Source organism: Bos grunniens, chromosome 26 (assembly GCF_055505025.1).
Source record: "Bos grunniens cultivar Pamir isolate PY7600 chromosome 26, Bosgru_T2T1.0, whole genome shotgun sequence".
Classification (NCBI taxonomy): Eukaryota; Metazoa; Chordata; class Mammalia; order Artiodactyla; family Bovidae; genus Bos; species Bos grunniens.
The window spans coordinates 18,154,248-18,172,519 of record NC_141190.1 but is presented as its reverse complement, the minus strand read 5'-3'; the positions used below and the strand labels follow the sequence as shown (position 1 = coordinate 18,172,519).

The 18,272-nt window shown below is 42.1% G+C and overlaps 1 protein-coding gene across 3 annotated transcripts in view; it reads left to right on the top strand.

Annotated features, from left to right (window-relative positions):
- Positions 1-18,272, top strand: part of PIK3AP1 (phosphoinositide-3-kinase adaptor protein 1) — a 120,337-nt gene that overhangs the window by 16,650 nt on the left and 85,415 nt on the right. The window contains exon 1 of one of the 3 annotated variants that reach the window (XM_086379328.1): positions 925-1,061. The exons of the other annotated variants lie outside the window; for them this stretch is intronic. The gene's annotated coding sequence lies outside the window, so the exon portion shown is untranslated. Of the gene's footprint in view, positions 1-924; positions 1,062-18,272 lie in introns of those variants that run through there. 3 annotated transcript variants of the gene reach the window in all.

Sequence of the window (18,272 nt, the reverse complement as noted above, 5' to 3'; positions counted from 1 at the left end):
ATGTTGCAATAAATCTCCACACAGCTTTATGCCTAAATCTTTGTCAATCTCTGTGGATTTCCTCTTAGCCAGTCTCCGTAGAGCTCCTAGAGATGGTGCTTACCTGCTCTGTGCATCTCCCCACTCTCCCCATGTGACCTGAATTCATGGCCCCTTACTTGGTTTTTTGTTGTTGCAATTTATCTACTTATTTTTCTTTCCCTTTATGCCTAAGTCAGTGATTTACGTTTGCAGTTTCTCTTGCAAAGATACTCATATGGAGAACTGCCCTGAACCACTCCTTCTCCTCATGGAAAGAGCTAACACTAAGGTGATGCTGTGTCATTTGCTGTGTGTAATACACTGGTCACTTCATGGGTATTTATCCCCCACCACAACCCTGAGTGGGTAGATGGTTTTACCACCAGTTCACAGGTGAGAAAACTGAGGTTCAGCAAGGTTCAATAACTTGCATGATGACTGGGAGCAGCTCACATGGAAACATAGGGCCTTCAGACTCATGCTCTGCTTTGTCTTGCTTCCTTCTAAGCCTCTCCCCCCTCATCCTCCTCTTCCTCATGGAGACAAGAAGCAGGAAGAAAGCCCGGGAAAGAGAAAGGATTAAGGACAATGAGGCTTCCCTGAGTTCTCTAGACCACAGGATCCCAAGTCAGACTGGATATTGGCATTGCCCCCCTACTTTGTTTAACATGCTGGTGTCCCCGCCTTACCCTAGGCTGACTGAACAAGAATCTCAGAGATTGGTTCAGACAAAATGAATTTCAAAAAGACTCCGCAGCGGATTATGCTCTGCAGCCATGCTCTGGAGACTCTGTTCCATGCCTGCAGCCCTGTCCATTGGTTTTCTGGTTGGAGGAGCTGGCAACAACTCAGGCCTTGTGGGCTGTCACAGGGCAGGTCACGGGGCAGTGTTCCCAGGGGCTTAGAGCCTGGCCAGGTCACAGCTCACTTCCACGTCACAGGCGGCAGCTTTTAGACAGGGGAAGAGAGACAGACCCTCCCAGCAAAGGGGAAGTGACTGCACCCTCCTTGCTCTCCTTGCTGTGGCAGCCTCGCTGATGGTAAGTCCGTGATGGCTTCTGGGGCTTCTGTGCTGCCTTGCAGAGACTGAGGGGAGAATCTGATCTGGGGCCTCTTGAAATAGTCAATTTTTGTTCTGCTGTCCTCCTGCCTTGTGGCCTTGGGTTGTTGGTTCTGCTCTCTCTCTGCTGTGGTTTAATTCGCACTTAAGGTTCCCCCTTAAATGACCCTTGCAGAAATATGTTTCCTTCACACAGTCTTCCCTTTTGAAATAATCTTTGATTTGGAGAGACGATGCCCAGCTGGGATGGTAAAATCTGTCCCAGTGTCACTAAAAAGCTGCAACATGTCCAAAGGTCGTTTGGATTTCCCTTGCCAGGTATCTTGACCACCTCACAGAACGAGATGCTTCCTCCTAGCTACACCTAAAAACAATCAACGAGGACTAATGTGCAAGATAGATTTTTGTACCCATGGATCTGTATGAATTTCCCACAGAGCTGTGGGCCCAGGTGGTGTTGTGGAATTGGCCACCCTGCTGCTTCAAAAGCCACCCAGAGACAGCCTTCTGCTCCCAGCTAGACTTTCTGTGGTCCCTCAAGGAAAATATCTGCAAGTCACTTTGTCAACTGTGGTTGCTGAGGTGCAGTGAAAAGGGAGTGATGAATGCTGAAGTTTCCACTAGTGTGAGAATCTCAAGTTTGCACCTGTTTTTGTATGAATTGTCTAAATGGAGGCCAGGATGGAAATATCAGATGTAGGGATTTTTTCGCTTGGTTTCTTACCCTGTAGTTTCTGTAGTTTTTGCAACTCACTTCTCCTGCGATTATTGCTAGAGGAGAATACTAGAATGGAGGAGCGATCTGACATCTGTTTTACCCCTTCAAAGCCCTTTTGTAAACATTATCTCATTTGGTCAGTGCTATTTTCTTGTAGTGTTAGTAGCTCAGTCGTGTCCAACTCTTTTCGACCGCATGGACTGTAGCCTGCCAGGCTCCTCTGTCTATGGGATTCTCCAGGCAAGAATACTGGAGGGGGTTGTCATTTCCTTCTCCATTCCCAACCCAGGGATCGAACCTGGCTCTTCTGCATTGCATTTTCTTATAAGGCACACAGTATTATCATCACCACTTTACAGATGAGGAAAACAAGGCCTGGCAGGTTCACACAGCTGTTGTTCCATTAGAGCAGGATCAGGTCAAGCCCTCCTGCCTTGTAGTCCCAGGCCTAACTCTTTTCTTATCCAGACGTTGCAGTGAGGCTTCCATTCTCAAGACCCTGTGCTAGGTGCTGAAACAGAGCAGGGAAGCCAGATATAGTCATTGCTTTAATAGTCCCTGCGTTCTAGACTAGCACTATTCAAAAAACGTATAACACAAGCTACATGTGAAATTTCAAGCTTTCTAGTAGCCATAGTAAAAAAAAAATTAAATACTAGAATAAAAAGAAACAAGTGAGTAAATTTCAATAATGTGGTTTACTTAGCCCAATATATCTAAAATTTCAACCTATAACCAATGTAAAATTATTAATGAAATGTTTTCTATCCTTTTCCTCATACTAAATCTTTGAAATCTGGTGTGTGTTTTACACATAGAGCACACGTTTTAACTGTTCAATAGCCACATGTGGCCAGGCGCTATCATATTGGACAGTATAGATCAAGAATGATGCTGCTTAGAGAACTGGGGGCCATATCTGTTACTATTTTAATACATGAAATGTCGTATATGTTTTTAGAAATGACTGTCCTGGTTTTTTTATTAATTTATTCAATCAGTCATTCAGCAAGTATTGAATGAGCATCTGTCATGTGCTCGTCTGTAAGGAATATCTGTTCATTGTTTTCTTTCCTTTCTCATCTCCTCTTTCTGGCTTTTCTTCCTCATTCCTCCCCTTTCTTTGTCTCTTTCTATATTTTGTCAGCTATTTGGCTATGTTCCCAGGCTCTGCAAGTGTACACTGGGTAAGACAAAATTAACTTTGATTAACAACGGCGTTTCTGTCCTTGGAATGACCAGTTTATCATATGTACTGGTGAGACTGGACTCCTGGCAACCTATCATATCTGAAGGCAGAAACTAACCAGGGTGCTTCTGTCTATCTGTTTACCTACCTGTCTACCTACTCATCTATCTAAAATTTGCAAGTATGTATAGAGCAGCATTTATATATATTTATGCCAGTGTATATGTATCTGTGTATTTTATACTGGTTTATGAACTTTTTCACTGCAAGGATACACAAGGAATTGTTAATAGTGGTTGCCTTTTGGTGGATGGAGGACATTTTGAACTTTTTATTTTAGACATTTCTCCAGTGTTTAAATTTTTCTCTGATGCTAATTTTTACTCTTTGAGATTTTAAAAGAGAAAACTGATGGGTCATGGGGATTTTATGAATCTAGAGGAAGGAGTTGGACTAATACCCAACTACTCCAAGTAGGTTGAGTTTCAGGTTAAATTCCTTTCTGCAAACTCCTTGGCCTTTTTTTCAGCTTCGTTAGATTGATCTTCTGGGTAAGGGGAAGTGACACTGGTTTGTTTATTGCTGTAATGACTGCCCCATCAGTCACTCCATGTGGGCTCTGCTTGAAAAGAGGGAACAGCCACTTATCACTGAGTCATAGTTTTACTCTTCTCAAATGGAATTTGACTCTTGTGGAATTTAGATTGATGTATCCTTAGGTTACTTCAGTCTTTGTGACAAAAAGTAAGAGAATGTGGGTGTATATTTCACAGACTTTGACACCAACTGGCTGTGCCACTGTGGTCAAGTCACCTGGCCACCCTGGACCTGTTCTTGTCCTTGTTAAAATGCCGGGAGGTGCTCAGATCGACATCTCAGACCTTTAAAGTCATGAAATTCCATGGTTACAACCACATGTAATTTAAATGTCTTACATTTCATTGTTCTCAATCTAATATTTTTCAAAATCCCATCAAGGTATTGTATATTATTTCAGCTAATAAGTTATTCTTTCCAACAGAATTTAAATAGAATTTTAAATGACATAAAAGTAGCTTCCTGTTTATGGACATTAGCCTAAATTCAGCCTTAGAAGAACATAGCAGTATGCCATTATCTGTGTGGGAATGAAAGAATGCACATATTTCCCACTTTGTATATATTGTTTACTGTGGGTGTGTAGATACACGGTTGTGGCTCACAGGAAGATAATGGAGGCAAGGGAAACGGGGGCAAATGTGCATGACAGAATGGCTCTGTTAACTTCCCTATTTTTGCAGGATGTTTTCACAGTTTTTCAATTTAGTTTCCATTGCCATTCACATGACTGAGAGTGTGTCTGAGATGGCTGAGGAAATAGGATGATTCATGCTGTAAATGATTTTTTATCATTGGAGAAATTATTGAAGCCATGGCAGCCTTGTCATATAGACTTCTGGGCAGAAAACTTGCTTATGTAGCCAGTTTGGTAAAATTTAGATGTGAACAGTGGTCAGCTGATTTTCTAAGATACAGAAAAATGAACAAAATTAATAATCGATAAAGTTGCCTTTTCTCTAGGGGAAAAAGCCATTTGGAGACTGTTTTACTTTCACTGTATTTATGTTTTTAAAGAAAATACTTGTCTCCACTGACAGATGTTGTGTGCTCAGTAAATGGTAGTGGATGGATGAGTGGCTCGGTGGGTGCGTCCATGGATTGTTGCCATTTTCCTTATTCTTGAGCCCATTTTGAAGGTCCTAGTTGGAGAAAAAGATATCCTTCCTGTGAGCATCCTTCTTAAGGAGCCTGTGCTGCTGGTGCTGTGTGGATCATCAGTTGTTTGCATGGAGCAGATTTGTCTGTGGTCACATAGTTAGTATGTGTCTGAACAGAAACTTGTCAAACTGATTCAGAGCAAGACAGCATCTACTGAGTGCATCTTTTTTTGCTGTGTCCATACAACCTAGATAGCATATTCAAAAGCAGAGACATTACTTTACCAGCAAAGGTTCGTCTAGTCAAGGCTATGGTTTTTCCAGTGGTCATGTATGGATGTGAGAGTTGGACTGTGAAGAAGGCTGAGCGCCGAAGAATTGATGCTTTTGAACTGTGGTGCTGGAGAAGACTCTTGAGAGTCCCTTGGACTGCAAGGAGGTCCAACCAGTCCATTCTAAAGGAGATCAGCCCTGGGATTTCTTTGGAAGGAATGATGCTAAAGCTTAGTACTGGATGCTAAACTAAGCTCCAATACTTTGGCCACCTCATGCGAAGAGTTGACTCATTGGAAAAGACTCTGATGCTGGGAGGGACTGGGGGCAGGAGGAGAAGGGGACAACAGAGGATGAGATGGCTGGATGGCATCACTGACTCGATGGACTTGAGTCTGGGTGAACTCCGGGAGTTGGTGATGGACAGGGAGGCCTGGCATGCTGCGATTCATGGGGTCGCAAAGAGGTGGACACGACTGAGCGACTGAACTGAACTGAACTGAATACTTAAACATATACCAGATATGACAGCCTATCCCAGAAAAGAACCAGGTATGCTATTATAGAGGCCAGCTAGTAACTTGAATTGTTAACTCCATGGGGGTGTGCATGGATCATTAGTAGCAGAAATTGAGTGCATCCTTTTGAAGGAGAGCATTGAAGTGAAGAAATCTGAAGTGTTCAGAAGAAACCTCTAGAACTGGCTTAGTGGTTTTGGGAATTCCTTGATTTCCCGCCCCCCCCCCCCCACCGGGTTTGTACCTTCTGCATTTGTGTATCTTCCTTATCACTCTTTCAAGATTAGACCCATACTAGCCTTTCATTTAAAACAATGCTGGTTGAACGTGCGTATTTTGTCTGCCAAGTTGCCAGTTTCATTAACAGATTGCTGGCTCGCTCTCTAACATCTGATAACACAGGAAATAGAGGGGAAGCTGATGATGAAATAAAAATGCTCTACTTTTAAACTGGACTAAAACAAGTTTCCTTTTATATATATCGGCTAATGTTTGAAGCTGTAACTAAAGTTAAAGCATGCAGTGGAATTGACATTCATCAAGACTAGCAGATAGAATATCAGTGTTAGCTGTTGACTTTTTTTTTTTTTTTTTGAGTGTGTGAAATGTGGGGAAACATTTTTTGTTGCAGGATATGGTATTTAGCATCACAAGTGGAGTTGTAACCTGAAAAGAAAACTGAATTCTTGGTTGGTGTTGAACCAAAAGACACAACCTAGGCAATGGCAACCCACTCCAGTACTCTTGCCTGGAAAATCCATGGATGGAGGAGCCTGGCAGGATACAGTTCATGGGGTCGCTACGAGTTGGACACCACTGAGTGACTTCACTTTCACTTTTCACTTTCATACATTGGAGAAAGAAATGGCAACCCACTCCAGGGTTCTTGCCTGGAGAATCCCAGGGACAGGGGAGCATGGTAGGCTGCCGTCTATGGGGTCACACAGAGTCGGACACGACTGAAGCGATTTAGCAGCAGCAGTAGCCAAAGATCAAGAGAACAATTTATTATTGCTTGTAGCAAGTAAGGAGAACTCTGGGGATCTTTCCGGAAGCAGTGTCTCCCTGAACAGCAAAACTGGGGAAGCTTAGAATACATGCATATTCATGAAAGGGCTGGAGCAGAGGCGAATTCAGCGTGGAACTGGGGCAAATGTGGACAGAGTCCAAGCTTTAGTTGATTGAATTCAGGAGGGTCAGCTTCATCACTCCATCCTCCACCTGGGTTGGCGCCTTAGTTCCTGTAGAACTCAAAGATATGTTATTATGTATAGCCCTTGAGGAGGAACTAGGACTCTGCTTTATCACTGCACTATTGTTTGACTGCCTTCTCTTTGTTTCCTTAAGATCATAGTTTACTGGAAATTACCTGGCAGTCCAGTGGTCCTGCTTTCATTGCTGGGGCCTGGAGTTCAATCTCCGGTTGGGAAACTAAGATCCCATAAGCCACATGGCACAGCCTAAAAAGAAAAAGGAAAACAAAAAGATCATAGATTACTGTTCAAGGGCAAGCATTGCGGCCAGGCTGAGATCACAAAATGACTTAGGCCGAAAGGGCTTCTCTAAAGTCAAGAAAGTCATTCCTGGTTTTCTTTCCAGGGACCCTCTGACCCATTTGCTTACAGAGACAGCCTGTTACTTTTTCTAAAACAGAGCCCCCCTTTTCATTTTCTAAAACTGTCTGAATATCATCTCTTAAAGCCTTGGTTTGTTGCTAGAGAAGGTCTCCAGCTCTGATTATAAAGCATTTTTATAGGAGAAGTTTTTGGGCAAAATGTAATGTTGAAATAATCGTACAGTAGTTGGGCAGCCTAAATGTTTATTTTCATTTTGAAATCAGAGTCCTGTAGATTATAGAAATCCTTTGACATTGTTTCACTCCAATCTCTTCCATGGTACAGGGTGTTCATTTGATTAAAACTTGCCCATGCTCTGGAAACAGTCTAGCTTTAGAGTCTCTAATGGCAAAAGAGGGACAGGGAGCCGTGCAGACAACAAGATGGAAATATAGAATATTAACATGAGAAAAGGCAACTGTGGGATCCTCTGGCTCAGTCTCTCTAGTTTGAAAGGAACAAAGTAGGACTCAGAGAGGTAGAAGAACTGCCCAGTGTTACACAGTTAATGGCAGAGATTAGCATGTTAATTTATGTTTCTAGTCAGCAAATATTTATTGAGCTAATGGAGTGCCTGCCATGGCGGTGGCACTCTGCAAGGTACTGGGAAGACCTGATGGAAAAGTCATACTCAAGTCCTGCTCTTCAAGAGTTTATGTGTCCTGGAGGTAGAGGACAGCTAAACAGCCAGTTGTTCTTTTAATTACTTAATGCCAAGAGGGTACAGCATTATGAAGCAGAAGGCAGGGAGCTCCCTATGAATAATAAAGGGGATCTGTGGTTTTCTAAGGGCCCTTTCGATAGTTCCTTACTCTCATCCATTAAGGAAAGAATGAGTTTCCTGAGCATCCATCTTGGAAAAAAGAAGAAAGGCATGGCTGTAGATATGGCAGATATTATACACCTGCTTATCTAATGGTAATGTATTGCCGAAATTAACCATGGCTCTCAGGCAGGGCTTTCATGTTCTCCAAGTAGTGATTAGGACTGTCTAAAATTTTACATAGTTTTACTTAATTTTAAAATGAGCATTTTGATCATTTCTTTAAGTTTATAGACAGCAGTGACGTTGAGAGGTATTTATTACTATGTTCCCACAATTTGGAACTTTTACATTCTTGTTTACCTAAATGTGAGTTGGTTGGAAGGACAGGCTAAAGATAAGTTGAAAATGAATAAGAATCAATATAAAATCCTATTCAGCATTCAAGAAAATAATTAAGCAGTTGTACAAGAGCAGGATGAAGGAATATATATGTAAGAGTTGTGCATGTGAGGTCTGGTGGTTTTAGCTGAAGGCAAGCTAAGCATGGTCAACAGAGCTTGATCATGGTCAACATGTTGCCTCCAACTGGGAGTGACCATTTGGGAAGCTTTGCCACTGATGATGGAACCTTGAGTCAAAACAATCTTGACAGGCAGGAACCTGGCTCCAATCCAACATACAACATTTTACAAGGCTAGGTGTTTATTTGCAATTAGGTCTCAAACCTCGTCTCCCACCCCCAAACAAAACTGAACTATAGAATTAAAGCATGGTGGAGGAAAAATCCTGGCTTCCATGGTTTACATGAAGAAGAGGTGGGGATTTGAGGTAACCACATGCTCAGTATGAATCAGCAAGGTGGCACACCTGCTCTAAGATGCAGTCTTGAGCTTCCCTTCTGAACAACAGCCAGGCTGGAAGAAATGACGGCCCTTCTTGTATTACACCCAGACTGTAGCTACCCATCTGGAGTAGCTGTTGGCAGAAGGTAAGGGAGGGGAAAGTTAGGTTAGGGGGATGAGGAGACCTATAAGCCAAAGCTGTCTCTTTTGGGGGCCTACTTAGAAAGCTGAGTGTATTACTCTGGACTTTTTTTGCTTGTAAGGAGAGAGCCCTGCCCTGGGCCCAAGAGGAATTAATTAAGCTATGGGAAGGGTAGGAGTGTTAGTCCTCGGAGATAATGTGGAACTAAAGATTTGAACTCCAGAGTTACCTCTCCACCTCTCTCTCTGTGTGTCTCTCTGCAAACTAGAATCATTCTCTGATGAGGCATCTCCAAGAAAGGTAATTAAAGCTCCTAGGAACGGCCACTCCTCAGTCCTCCCAGTTCCAGCTCCAGAGAGGAATTGACACTTATTCTCTCAGGTCCACGATTTAAACATCCCGGGTAGGATCTAACTAGTTGAACTTGGGTCAGGTGCCTAACTCTAGGCCAAGGACTATGAATGGCCCATTATGAATGGCCCATTTGATAGCCCGGGGAGTGGGATTTCTAAAAAACTTGACAGCTTCCACTCAAACCACTGGTGACAGTGGAGGGATAGGGAATTTTCCCGAAGAGGATCTGATATTCTGTCCTTATCAATCGATGCAAAAGACAGTTGCCACGTAGCCTGGATGGAAGTGGAGTTTGGGGGAGAATGATGTATGTATGGCTGTCTTTTTGCTGTCCGCCTGACCATCACAACATTGTTAACTGGCTATTGTTGTTTAGTTGCTAAGTTGTGTCTGACTCTTTGTGACCCCATGGACTGTAACCCTCCAGGCTTCTCTGTCTATGGGATTTCCCAGGCAAAATACTGGAGTGGGTTGCTATGCCCTTCTCCTGGGCTTCTTCCCAACCCTGGGATCGAACCTGCATCTTCCGCATTGGCAGACAGATTCTGTACCACTGAGCTACCAGGGAAGCCACTAATTGGCTATACTCCAATACAAAATGAAAAGTTTGTTTTTTGTTTTTTATTTAAAGACAGTTGTCTCAATGAGGGATCTGGAAACATGCCTGTGCCTAAGGAAACAGAGGAACTAACTGAGGGTATTATAGAATTATAGAATTTGGGGCTAGAGTAAAAGGGAGGCTCACTTTTGTCAAAGGACTTGCCCAAGGATGCTCAGCTGGGTGGAGACAAAAGCCCAGGCCTCGAACTCTGAACTTGGAGTTTCATCCAGTATACTTGATTGTCTTCCTAAGAAGAAAATATCAAGGGAAGACAAGAAAATTACCTTCAAACATTTGAAGGACTGGTGCGTGGAAATAAGAATGGTGTTGTTTGATGATGCTTCAAAGGTTAGGTGAGAATTCACGGGCAGTGGTAACCGAAAAGCAGAATTCTACTAGATTTAAGGAAGAATGTCAACACCTGAAGTGGCTAAGCAATGGAGCCCGCTTCCTCAGAAGGTGGTGGCCAGAAGTCCTGTTGTCAGAAGCCTTCGGGCTAAAGACTAAATCTTAGAGCAGTCATGCTACCGTGCTAATCCATACTGAGCATGTGGTCACCTCAAAACCCCAGATAAAGATGTTTATCCAAACGTCTGCCAGTGGTGCTAAAGAAGGAGTCCCTAAAATCCCTCCCAACCCAGAGACACTGTCAATTAAAAACCTGGGCGGTGGTGTTTTTTACTTTTTTCCTATAGCTTCCTCCAGTTGTATCGTGTTTACAGTGTGAGATGCTGTGCTGATCGTTTATAATGATTATCTCACTGAATCTTCACCTATCATGTAGACACTCTTATCATCTCCATTATCACATCTGAGGCACAGAAACATAAAGTTACTTTCCCAATGGCACGTGAAAACTTTGTTTTTGCTCCAACGCCCCTAGACTTAACCACTACATTCAATGACATCTCAAAAACTACTTGTTTCTAGTTCCATTTTTACAGTGTCTCTATCAGGTGTCCTCAAAGTGTGATCCTGAAAATACCCGTGTGAGAACCGTATATTTTGGGGTTTGTTGGAGAGCCAAATATTTTTGAAACTCATATTTTTGTAAATATTGACATTCCCCATGTATTTGAACCCTACATTTTTGGTAAATGTTTATGTTCCTGAGCCCTACCTGGTACCCAAGGAACCAGAATGTTTGTGTGGAATGTATTGGAAATATGTATTTCGATTTGGAAATACATATGTATTTCCAATACATCCAAGTACTCAGTATGATTCCGATGGACAGTAAAGTTTGAGAACCACTGGTCTAGATCTTTCTAGGGAAAGCTGGAGGGTAGACCAGATCCTGAAAAGCCCCATAATTCTCTAAACAGCTTAGACTATCTTCTGAGGGCCATGGGGAGACCTTGAAGAGCTAAAAGTCGAATTTGACGTGATCTGGATTGATTTTCAGTAAGTTCAGTCTGGAGGCTGTGTGGGGATGGCTGGAGGCCAGAGAGTGAGCAGAAGTGTCTTGTATCCTTCACGGGAGAGGGTGGGTGTAGGGCTAAATGTAAACAGGTACTACTGAAATGAGAAATGGAACCCAGGTTACGTGCAGATTTTCTGATGAAATATTACAGTCAATTTCCAAAGGCTCGTGTGAGCATTTTCTTGAGATAGCATCAAATGCTAAGTTCCTCTGACATCTTATTCTTGACCTTTGATTCTTATCACCAGCCCCCCTTTACTATCAGTGGTACATACCCTAGAGAGCTCAGGCGGTGTGTTTGTGCAAGGCCTCATCTCCGGTGGGTGGGGAGTGATGGTTGGCTTGAAGCAGCAGAGACCTAGTATAGCCTATTGAATAAACAAGGGAAACACCATGGTGTGTTGGGGTGGGATGGGGTTGTTTGTCCCTAAATCTGTACATAACCAAGGGTTAGTAGTGTTAGTCACTCAACTGTGTCCGACTCTTTGCAACCCCATAGACAGTACCCCACCAGACTCTTCTGTCCATGGAATTCTCCAGGCAAGAATACTGGATTGGATTGCCATTCTCTTCTCCAGGGATCTTCCCGATCCAGGGATTGAACCCAGGTCTCCCACATTGCAGGCAGATTCTTTACCATCTGAGTTATCAGGGAAACCAAGGGTGGTGAGAGCATTAAATAGTTGTGACCAAGCAGCCATACCATACAGAGGGTGAATTACCTGAGAGCTGTGGGTGTTTTAATGGATACTGTGAAATGCCATTATGCTTCTAAGAGGCTAAGGAAAGCCCTGGTTTTTCTCTCTATCCTGTACTCCACTGGCTTCCCTGAAAAGAATCCACCTGCAATGCAGCAGACCGGGTTCTATCCCTGAGTCGGGCAGATCCCCTGGAGGAGAGCATGGCAACCCACTCCAGTATTCTTGCCTGGAAAGTCTCATGGATAGAGGAGCCTGGTGGGCTACAGTCCATGGGATCATAGAGTCAGACACGAGTGAGCAACTGAGCACCCATGTCTATCTCCTTTAGACTCTGATATCCACGGTTTCTCCTCTCTCTGGACTTTAGGACTCGTTTGCAGGACATCCACAGGTAACACTCATTTATCTAGTCATTTCCTGAATTTCGAATGGGTTCCCCAGGTAAGAGTTTAAATTCTGTAGGAGTGGGGCCTGTGTATTATTCCATGGGATTCTCCACTGTGCCTAGCACAGTGTGGGAACACAGAGATCTTAGTAAATGCTACTGAGTTGGTTGGCTGTTTGGTTGAAGTCTTGGAGGACAGATATTATAGCTACTTTGCAACTGAAGCCGCTTTGACAGAGTGATTAAATTACTCTCTCAGTAGGGTCACAGTCATTATCCATCACAAATGTGCATTGACTGCCTACATCTTGAATTGTTCAGAAAAAAAAATGCTTTCAGAACACTCATGCTCTAAATAAGGAATCAAATGCAGTTTCATATTTGCTTCAGGTGATCTTGCTGCCCTTTCATTAATATGTATTTATTAAACACCCACTCAGTGAATGCAGTGAGGACTTGGCGCTCTATTAGATGCTCTGGAGGCATTACAGATTCTGTAGGAAACACAGGCTGTGCTCTCAAGAATCCTCGTGAACGAAGCTGGTATGTGGGCATTTCTCTGTCAAAGAACAGTTTCAGCATCTAGGACTCGATGCCTGCTGTGGGGGATGGGGACAGGTTCTGGCCTTGCCGTTCTCCGCTTGTCCCACCTGTGTTGTCAGAACTAGCTCCCTGTTTCCTTCTGCTGCCTGGGATCAGGATTTGAGCACAGAAGAGGGCCCTGGAGAGGAAGAAACCAGTTGACCAAGGCAGTTAAGTCCAAGACCTGGAGGCAGGAGGGCCAGGATTCTAGTCCTGGCTTTGGTACCCAGTTCTGGGGTTGGGGGCAAGATTCTCCGAGACTCCATTTCATTATCTGTAAAATGTGGTGAAAATGCCCACCTCACAAGAGCAGAGGATGGAAACACCGGCCCCCCACTCCCCCACAGTCTCCTCCTTCCCCCGGGTTCATATCTGCTCTTTGATCAGCATTTGTCTGATGAGTTTGTTCCCCTCTTTCTATCTTCATGACGACTGGTTTGGTTTTAAGCCCTGATCATTTCTTGTTGAAGAAACTGTTTCTTTTATTTTATGGTAATTTTTAAATTTTTTTTAAGTTTTAGAAATCTCAAAAATTATAAAGGTAATACATGCTTGTTATAAAAAATTTTTTGACCATTAGAAATCTGTAGAGGAAAAAGTGGAAATATTTGTCTGCTTCCCCAAATCCTCGTTCTCTTAGAGGGAACGACCATAAACAGTTCGGTGTGCCTTTCCAGATCATCCTTATAAATTTATAAAATCCATACAGACTTTTTTCTCTATAAATAGAATCACTGTATACATATTATTCTTGATTTTCTTTCAATTAATTGATCCTTTCTTGTGAATTTATAACATATATACACATAAACTCTTTTTTTAAACAAAGTAGATTATTATATACATTGTTTTGCAGCTTGCTTTTTATCTGACCTCATGGACAACTGTCTTTTAATTGGTCTTCATGTTTCCATTTCATACCTCTCCAGCCCATCCTCCACTAGACTGCCAGAAGACTTTTCTAAATCCAGCTGGGGAACCATTGACTACAGGATAAAATCTAGACTTCTTAATATGAAGAGTTCAAAGCTCTGTACCATCTGTCCCCCTGCTGACTTCTATAATTTTACTGCAGTATTAGATTTGTTGTTGTTTGCAGCAGAAACTTTTTGTTCTCTGAACAAAACCTGTGTATACCCACAGTGTTTAAAACAGGCAAACGTGGAGCTCTTGGGGTTCATGTGTCCATTGGTGGGGCCTATAGACCCCAGCTGCTCAGGGACCCTTCCCTGTACCCTAAGCACAATTCTGTATCTTGCTTTATATTCTCTTATGGCCTGTTGGTCCTTCTGAAATCAGCCTAAAAAGATCAGAGATATATACATAATTTTCCAATTTCTCTTTATTCATTACAGGACTGCAGCTCAATAAAGAACAAATCTGGGGGAGTTCGCTGGTGGTTTGGTGGTTAGGATTCAGTGCTTTCACTGCCATGGCCCTGGGTTCAATCCCTGGTCAGGGAACTAAGATTCGTCAAGTCACACGGTTCACGGCCAAAAAAACCCCAATAAATTTGGGAGCTTTTTGTTAACCTTGTTACTGGGAAAAAATGAATTCCATATGTGTTAACTTTTTGTGACATGTCCTGAATGATTCCTTGAAGATTCTAAGATGTCCAAACTTAGACATGGAGATTTAGAAAGCCATTTTTGGGGACTCATTCTTGTCGCATTAGGCATTCTCCTATTATTGACCTTTCTCTTTGTTCTACAGTAACTATTGTATTATGTTTCAATCTTTATGATCCAAAGACTGTGAGATCCTTTAGGATTGAAACAAGAAGATCTATTAGAGAACAGCTGTCCATGAGCTAAGAAAGAGAGCTGCAAAACAAAATGAATCCAGCTGAGTAGTCCCAGTATCTGGCTCAGTGCCTGGCACATAATAAATGTTCAATAATCTTTTCATCCCCAGAAAGCATGTTAGGTATGACAGTTCCCTTGTCAACACGGAGGAAGAGATACAGTCATTCGTATCACCAGGCGTGTGAGGCCCATAGTTTGCTGTTGATATAGCTTTGGAAATGGCCCCCAGGACTATAGCAGGTGAGGCTGGTCAGCATCTCTTCTTGCCAAACCACAGCCAGGCTTCCTCTGCTCATCCCAGCTGCATGGACCGTAACAGAAAGGGGAAACTTGAGGTGCTCTCTCTTTGCTTAATTCACACCAGTGATAGGCTTGTGCATCTTGAATTTGATGACCACTGAATGACCACCCAAAAACCATGCTGGGATTATTTTAGATTCAACACCAGTCATAAGAAACTCTGAAAAAAAATCAAGACATAAATAACTCAAGCTGAATTTTGTGGTTTTTGTGGATCTATTTATTTATATTTTTCAATAGCAGTAAATCTACAGCCTTAAGATACTCAAAATAACATTCTTTGCTTCTTTTGACCTCAAAAGCCACAGGTCTGTTTTATTACTAGGAGGCTGTGTTGAGGGAGATTGAAATCTTCCTACTTATCTTTAAAAAAACGAAAACAAATGAAAAGCCAAGAACCCCTCTGTTGGTTGCAATGCACGTATTGGATAGTCTCTTCAACTGTTAGAAAAGGATTTGAACTTTATCCTCACGCTGTCTTATTAATTGGCAACTGGTATATCACAGGGTGTCATCTCAAGTGTTCTGACCTCTGAATTCTGTGATCATATTTATGTTTTACATTTCTTACCCTTGGTCCATTTTTTTCTAATATGGAATGTGTTCAGTTGGTCCATCTTTTCTGGTCAGTTGGAAGGTACCCGTTCTGTCTTAAATTCTGCTGATTCTGCCTCAACCTTTTTTATTAAGGTCGTTGACACCAGTTCATTGGTCTTTAAGTGCGTTGGGGGGTCTTCTTTTTGATTATTCCTCTACACTGCCCTAGGTAACTCAGTGGCATGTATCTCCTCACTCCTCCTCCAGCACTGCCCAGGCTCCCCACACCATGGTCTTGTAGAGCAGCGTATATTGTACAGTACTGCCTGCCTGCTCCCAGATCAGACTTCATAGATCAAGCCATCTTTTCTCAGTGATCTGGGATTGGCTTCAGCATTGGTCTCACTCAGGGGTCTGGACATCCAACCCCATCCACTGGAGTTGGCACTTGATATGAAACCAGCATCCCATTCCTGGTCTTGCACTCTCCACATTTATTAAGTGAGATGACACTCTCTTAATATGTAAGGTTTCTCACTTCTGGGCATGTAAGATATTTTGGCCATTATCTGTAAATACCCCTATCTTTTGCTTATGTTGCCTAACTAGCTATGTCAACACTTAAGTGGAAAAGGATGACTGAATACCTTCAAGAGCTGCCTTGATTCCCACAGCACCTGACTGTTAGAAGTGTTTGGGGAGGCTTCCTTATCATTTATCATTTAGGGTAGAATTCATCCATATTTCCTGAGTAGCAGAGTTGCATTGGGAACAAGTCAGGACAGTTTCAGAAACTTAAAAATGAATGTCCTCTGGTGAGCTCTACTAGGTCTTAGTAGTAAAGCTGAGCCATTGTCTAGTCTCTGGTGTCCATACTGAGGTCATGGGTACAGCCAAGTGATGGCATCACCTCCTGTGTACAGACAGAACCTTGAGAGAATTCACTGAGAGAAAAGGATTTAAGACTTCACTGGCATTTTGGTGTAAAACATCTGCCATCCGAAAGAATTATAAAAGTAAAGCTCTCAAGGTCTTGGATGAAGTTTCACTCATCTTTGTGAGATGTAGTTCTCAGCATATGGTAGCATCTAAATATTTGATAAATGTTTGATAAATGAATAAATGAACAATTGGAGTATCACATTATAGTTTGGTTTTCAGGAAATAAGCAAGACCAAATTATTTGGCTTATGAAAAATGACAATTTTGTTGTCTAAATTTTCAGTTCATCTGAATTGCCAATTTCTGGGACTTTAAGTAGCAAGGGAATGAGAGGAAATGATGAGATGGGTGTGTATTAATTTGTTATTGAGGTTATTAGTGTCATAAGTAGATTTTTTTGTCTCAGTAAAATTTAGAAAGATATCTTTTCTTACCTTTGTCTAAATCTGAAATATATTTCCAACAGCTGCAAATACTCAGGGCTCTTGTGGCATTGTACTCTAAACTAAGAAAAAAGTAGATCTCTTGGGTGGGGATATTTATCCTTTTTTATCTCTAGTTTACTCTCCATTACCTTTGCATATTTCCACATGGCCCTGAGCCACACCCACAATTGAATATCTCCTCTTCAGTCAACAGGTGAATCCTGAAAATTTCAGATTTGCTGACTGCACATTGAATATTCAAACCAAAACCTTGTTTTAGTAAAAAAAAAAATTTTTTTCAACATGATGCAAATCCATTTTGAAATTAGCAGAATTTTCTGCCTTAGCTCAGGGTCATCATCTTGGGGCACTTTTTATGAGATGGTTGTCACAATTATAAGTGAAGCGTTGTTTTGATTTTAACAGTTCTCAGTGCAGAGGCAAACCCTTGAGACTTCAGCAATGTACAGCCACCAGTTGAGGGAGAAAGTGTATGGTGCTAAGTGTCTGAAATCCACTTCAAATGGCTGTTTTTAGAACCTTGTTACAATCTTTTTAAATGCAGTTTTCAAAATAGATTTTTAATGGTTATCTTCTGAATAGCTTGGATTTGCAACTGAAAAGAAAAGCAGCTCTTAAAAAAAGTAGATGATATCAGAGTGGGAAAAGTTGTATTTAATTCTCTGTGGTGGTTGCTATGGTGATGGTTGAATGTAAATTTCAGTTTATATAAAACCCTGCTAAGGTTTTGATTAGAGACCAGAGGCAAGACTTGGTGTCAGTTGGTGAAGTGGCTAAAAAGCATCTATTAATGAGACAAAAAGGAAAAAAGAAGAATGGGGTCACACAGCTCTCTCCCCACCCAGGTATCATGTCAGCACATACTAACCATGTAGTGGTGACTAAGGCAGTACAAGTTAGAGCAGGGAATGAAAAATGGTGCTTTTCTCCCTTGACAATTTCTTCCTTGAGAAAAATGAAGACCAGAGTGCTTCCTCATAGAAGAGGCAGCTCTTGCAAAGATGAACTCGCATGTGCCAGTTTCATTAGTTTGAAATAGGCATTTGGTTGTAGGAAAGCAATTCAAGCATTGGATGTAGGAGCTGGGCTGAATGTCCTCTGCAGACCCTCTAGTCTCTACTCCCCATCTTTTGAGTGCTTGCTCAAATCAACAGGAAGGAAAAACAAGCAAACACCTGGCCAGAGGGGTTAATAACATTATGTTACCCTACAGCTTCAGGCACTAGAGCTGTAAATCTACCTAGAGAGTAGGCTTTTGCCTCTTAAATTAATGGATTTAATCTAAGAAGGAATAGTTAAGAATCAGTAAGTAACGGAGCAAATTATTATACAAACAGGTATTTGTTTACTCTTA